Source organism: Dryobates pubescens, chromosome 5 (assembly GCF_014839835.1).
Source record: "Dryobates pubescens isolate bDryPub1 chromosome 5, bDryPub1.pri, whole genome shotgun sequence".
Lineage (NCBI taxonomy): Eukaryota > Metazoa > Chordata > Aves > Piciformes > Picidae > Dryobates > Dryobates pubescens.
Window position 1 is genome coordinate 30,941,454 of NC_071616.1, and position 5,862 is coordinate 30,947,315.

The window sequence follows — 5,862 nt, forward strand, 5'->3', positions numbered from 1 at the left end:
ATATATATGTGCACTTTAGGACACACACAAGAACAGCGCTTTTCCATGTCAGGGTGTCCTTAGTTGTAATTTGAGGATGATAATGTTCCTTTATTCCAGCATTACAAAGATGAATTCATTAACATTCATTACACCTGGGCTGAAGTGCAGCCCTTGCCACAATCATGCTAAGGGTTGGATGGTATTTGGTATCATTTGTGCATCCTTAATTATCATCAGCTTCTCTTTTGGTATATCATACCACTCCTAGGAGCAGGAAGTATCAAACATACAAGACAATGTCAGCCAATGAGTCTAACATTCATTTTCTTTGTTATTTGATAGCATAGGAACAAGACACGGTCTTACTTTAGTCACTGTTTACTTCCAGATGGAAATTCAGTGCTGATGACATGTTGGGTTCTTATCCTTAGGTGAATTTTAAATGCATAAGGCAACATGTCAAAATGTAAGTATAAGCAAGATCTGAGATCTTTATCATTTAGTTTTCAAGTCTATCTCCCCCATTTGAGCTAAGTGCAGGACAAAAGATACCTGAATTTAAATATATTACCATTTTACTTGTCATCAATATAAATGTTAGATGTTTTCAGAATATGGGACTGCACATTAGTGCAAGTCATTAGCTGTAAACTCCTTTACTTTATGAAGATTCATTTGCTGCTGGATTTGCATACATTTTTCTAATGACTCCACCTGTCAGCTGTCATGGTTTCTGCAATATTTTAACGTTTCACTCTTCAGAATTAGGAAGGCTTATGAGATCTTGGATCATTTATTGGTATTCAGTGTGGAGTTTCATTATTCTAGGACAGATTATGGAGGCACAAACTGTTACTCTAATGGCTTCTTTGCAAGTGACTGACTGTCTTATCGGGGGCATTTTGTGTTTAAAATAATGCGACGTGGGGTGTGCTCTGGACAAGATACTAACATTTGTTTTATTTGTATTCTAGGACACAAGGGTATTAAGGAGAAATGAAATGGCAGCTGCAGCTGTTCTAAGCATCCCCCAAAGGGATAGTGCTAATAGGATATATGTCTTCATCCACAGCTGAGTTAATTTTGAAAGCAGAGGATGAAAAATGAAACTAACCAATACAACAAAATCTTGAATAACAGGGGTGGGGAGGAAGTAGCCACCCTCACTAATCTGTGACATCATTGTGATAAAAAAGGAAATCTTTCAGCTAGAAATCCTAAAAGAGAAGGTTTTGTGAGGCAGCTGAAGTATTAGTCTGTCTGAAAAAATGAACACTTGGGGAAACTGTGTGTCTAATGGATGGTGTTTAAAATCTGCAAATACTATATATCTAAAGTGCTGGAAAAGCAGTGCTCAAAAAGGGAATAACTTTAAATCTCTTTTATGCCTGGCATTAAAAGCTGCATTTTCTATATTTATGCTATAGATGAAATATGGTGGTGGAAATGCAAACTACAAAATCTGCAAGAGAAATTTAGCTATTAGTCAGGACCTAACTTCATTCCAACTAGATTTATAGTCTGCATTTCTTCTAAAACAGTATAATGTTTTTAGTGAAGCAATATGTAACTTTTCATTTTGTTTTTCAGAGGCTTCCAGTCTGTCTCCTAGATCTCAGGGCTTATTTCTGTCTGGAATTTTGCCAGGTGCAATACAGTGGGGAAAAAAAAATGTCTCAAGCATTTATTTAAACTTTACTTGATTCACAGTAAAATGTTTTTGTATGCAGTGATTTTTCTATGCACCCTGATGGACTTGAATTTCTTAAAGCTGCATCTTTGCCAGCAATTCAAAAAATCTCCCAGAGAGGCAGATTCACAAGATGGCAGGGAAGTTACCTAGGCAAGACTCTCATTTACCTCTTGGTAAGCTAGTATTACACAGAACAAAGGGCCTGGAGGGGCCACGAAGATGATCAGAGAGACAGACTACCTCTTCTGTGAGGACAGGCTGAGAGAGCTGGGGCTGTTGAGTCTGGAGAAGAGAAGGCTGCAGGGAGACCTTATAGTGGTCTTCCAGTACCTGAAGGGGCCTACAAGAACGGCGGGAAGGGACTTTTCACAAGGGCTTGAAGTGATGGCATGAGGGGGAATGGATGGAAGCTTGAAGACAGCAGATTTAGACTAGATACTAGGAAGAATTCATTACAGTAAGGGTGATAAGACATTGGAACAGGTTGCCTAGGGAGGTAATGAATGCCACCTCCCTGGAGGTGTTCAGGGCCAGGTTAGATGAGGCCTTGAGCAACCTGGTCTAGTAGAAGGTGTCCCTGCCAATGCCAGTGGGGTTTGGAACTAGCTGATCTTTAAGGTCCCTTAAAACCCAAACTATTCTATGAATGAATCTATGAATCTAAACACATCCCTCTACAGCCTAGCTTGCTGAGGCATAGTCAATCTAATGGACCATTCTGTTTCCTGAGTTCTTTTCTTAAACAAACTGACACTTAAAGAGCCCAGCAACCTTTTCCTCTTCATGTTCTGTTTCTCGAAAGCTGTGGAAATGCCATGTTGTGCGATACTTGGGCCTTTATGAAGCATGGTCAAAGTACTCTTGGTCAAAGTCTTAGCAACAGATGTGTTTCCAGAATGAAATGCTGCCAATTTCTCAGTCATTGCAGAGTTGTGCAGATGTCTCCAACCCTGCTTTAGGATTTTTGCGGAGCTCATGCAGGAATATGTGTCTTAGACCCTCTCCAACTCTAGGTTGTTGGAATAGAAAACATTCACCATTGTTATTTGTCTACAGGAAAATATTATGTCATAATATGTCACTATGTATATGCCATGCTAAGTGTACCAAGCCAAAAGACAAGCACCTTATAGGAATGTCCTTTTATAGTGTAGGTGTCCTCTCACATCTGAGTATGTCGCAGCAGTGTAGGGTGCTTTGGAAAAGAGGTTGCCAAGTCTTGGTGGTAGGACTCCACAAATCTGTAGATACTTTCTTAATGCTTTTCCCCTGCTTTACATTCTTCTATTCGTAAGGTACATTTCTAAAATCAAATGGCAGAGGGCAAATGTATTAGAGCTGAATTTGGTCAGACTTGCTAGCTGTGCTCTTTCTAACATTTTTCATGCACCTTTTAAAAAATTTCCTGCAATTCCAGAATTTTCTTCCTACCTTGTGTATCATTAAGGATGACTGTCACTATCCCTTTTTCTAGTGCTGCAGGTCCATGGGTAGGTCTACATGCCTTCACAATTCTGTTGTGTTCACAACTCAAAGCGAGGCCCTGCTTCCTGGGTTGAGCATGGTAAGTAAATAGTCCTGCATCATTTATATTAAAATAGGACATTAGGTCAAACTACAAAAGTCAAATGTAGGGTTTCAAACACCGATGAGCTGCTAAGATTCTGAAAGTTCTCTTTATCCATTGCAAACCCTGAAGCTATGTGGTAAAATCTGAGTCTGTTGTAGGGTCTTTTTCTGTTTTTGCTGCTCCAGAATATCACTAACATTCGGGAAGCTGCTGACGTAAATGTATTTTGAGCTGACTTTGGCTCAAGCTAAATGGAAAGTATCTGCCCATTTAGACCAATTATAAGTAATAAAATCTTGATTTGGCATAATGAAACATAACAAAATAGATTATGTTAATACAAAGAGCATCTGAATGCAATAAAAAGTCTTTGTACAATATATAATCTTGGTAGGATGCAAGAGTAAAGAAATCCTCTTGATATGGTTTAAAGGTATTCAAAGCCATCATTTTTTACGTCTTTCGTGAGAAGCAGAGCAAAAATAAACTTTCATCTTTCAAGATAGTGATTCTTCATTTGCTATGGTGGAGAAAAAAAAATGCTTACTCTTGCTCGCTTGATCAAAACTACTGGTTTTAAGATTTTAATTTCCTCTTTCTGAAACATTAAGAATGGGTTGCATTCAGTGGCCCTTTGGGTCCATTTTCTTTTTCTGTTTATTCTCTATGGAAATAGTGTAGAAGTTGTTACTATAAGCTTGTAGAAACAGAGGTAATGGTGGATTCTTTATTACCATCAAGGAAGATCCTATTTTCCTTTGGTTCCCTTCCAGTTTTGGAATGTTTTGCTAATGTTTGCTAATAGGAAATTTTTCCACGGATATAAACATTCATTCCTCATTGTGCCTTTCCCCATCAGCATAGCTGGTTATACTGCTTACAGTATAATTAGTTATACTAAGTTCCATATTAAACTCATGTATATTAGCAACTGTTCTGCAAAGAAAAACCCCGAAGAGCTGCACCTTAAAAGTAATCTCTGAAAATCTGAGGCAATATACTAATGTATCATCAGCTACAACTGCATAGTGGGACTTACCCAGCAGAGAGAAGAGGGGTTTGTTTCTAATTTCACTGAGGCATGCGCAGTGCTATTCTGCACCATGGAAACGCTTGCCTCAGTCCCTGAAGTGGAATCAATGAAGGATGAAGTTGTTTAAGTGACACAAATTATCTCTCCATTGGAGTTTTTCAAGCCCAGTGCTCGGAGGTTGCAGTAGTTCAGTGTCAGCACCAGCTCCTGCAGCAGCATTTACCATTGCATGGACAAAGTCTCCCCTATGTACACACTTCCCAAGATAACCATTTGTCTTTATGCAGCTGAATCAAAGCTCTTTGCAGGGCAAGAAGGCAAATTGAGAGAAACAAAGAGAGTCAAAGCAATCAGCAATCCCATAATACTTTCCTTGGACTCTGTGGTAAATTGCTTCTTGAGTTTAATGGGGTATTTAATGGGGTTTAATGAGTCTGTGGGCAGTAAGGGAATTGTGCCAAATATCTGAATGTAAAACTCACTGTACATGTGATAATAATTTGGGGGCAACACTTCTCATCATTCTGCAGTTCCTTTTTTGAGGCCTGCCTGTAGCCTGGATTGTTACATTCCTGTTTAAAAAGATCTTATCAAGACCAGTTACTGATATAGCACATTGCTTGGTTAAGCTATTGCTTTATTCATTCATTGTAATGAGATAATGGGAGATCATATAAAACCTAGCTACTTTTAGCCCCTCAGGTACTTTTGCCTGTCCTGGTGGTGTTTCATAGGTAATTGATAGTGACAGAGCAGTATCTTTGAACAGGAAGCTTCTCATTCTGGTTACAAAGTATTTCCCAGAGAAATAATCTTTTGATAAAAGCTACCTACAATTATGGTTTTTTTCCCCTTTGGAAGAGTGGAGGAACTCTCCTGCTGTACTCACCTTGCTTCACATCCGAGGCAGTGCTGCTTGTCAGGGAACTCTGTCAAGCAATATATCCTTCAAGGCTGGGGCTGGAGCAACCATCTGGCTGATTAAGGTGTAACACCGGTGGAGATGAAGGTGAATCCTGCTAAATACTAATTTGACTCTGTAAGGTAAAGGAAGAAAACTTAATGAGGCAGAGAGTGATCTGAACCAATTGCTGAATATTGTAAGTAAATATTTTAAAGTATGAGGAGAATTTTCTTTCATTAGCCAGTGGCTTTATAAAGTAACATGTATGGCTAAAGTAATCAAGAACCACTGTGGTCAAAATTCCTCTGTTCTGATGCTGGCTTGGCCACTGGCTTCGTATGTCATGGCAAGCAACACACCCACTGAATACTTCAGGTTATTCATAATAATTGGAATCCTGTGAATCAGGTATAGCTTGTTGGAAATTATTAAGAACAGGCTTTATTCAAAACAAGAACTACTTCTTTACTCAAGCAACATGCCTGATGATGTAATCTATAGGATATAGGAACTTTTTGTTTTAAAATAGCCTTCATATTATGTTCTGGTTAAGGTTCTAGCTATTCTTTAAAGAAAGAGAGAAAAATATTTTGAAACCCTGTAACTGAGCAAATCTTCTCTCTCTAATATATTTGAGGACAGCATAATAACTTCTATCTATAACTTCCATAGGTCATGGC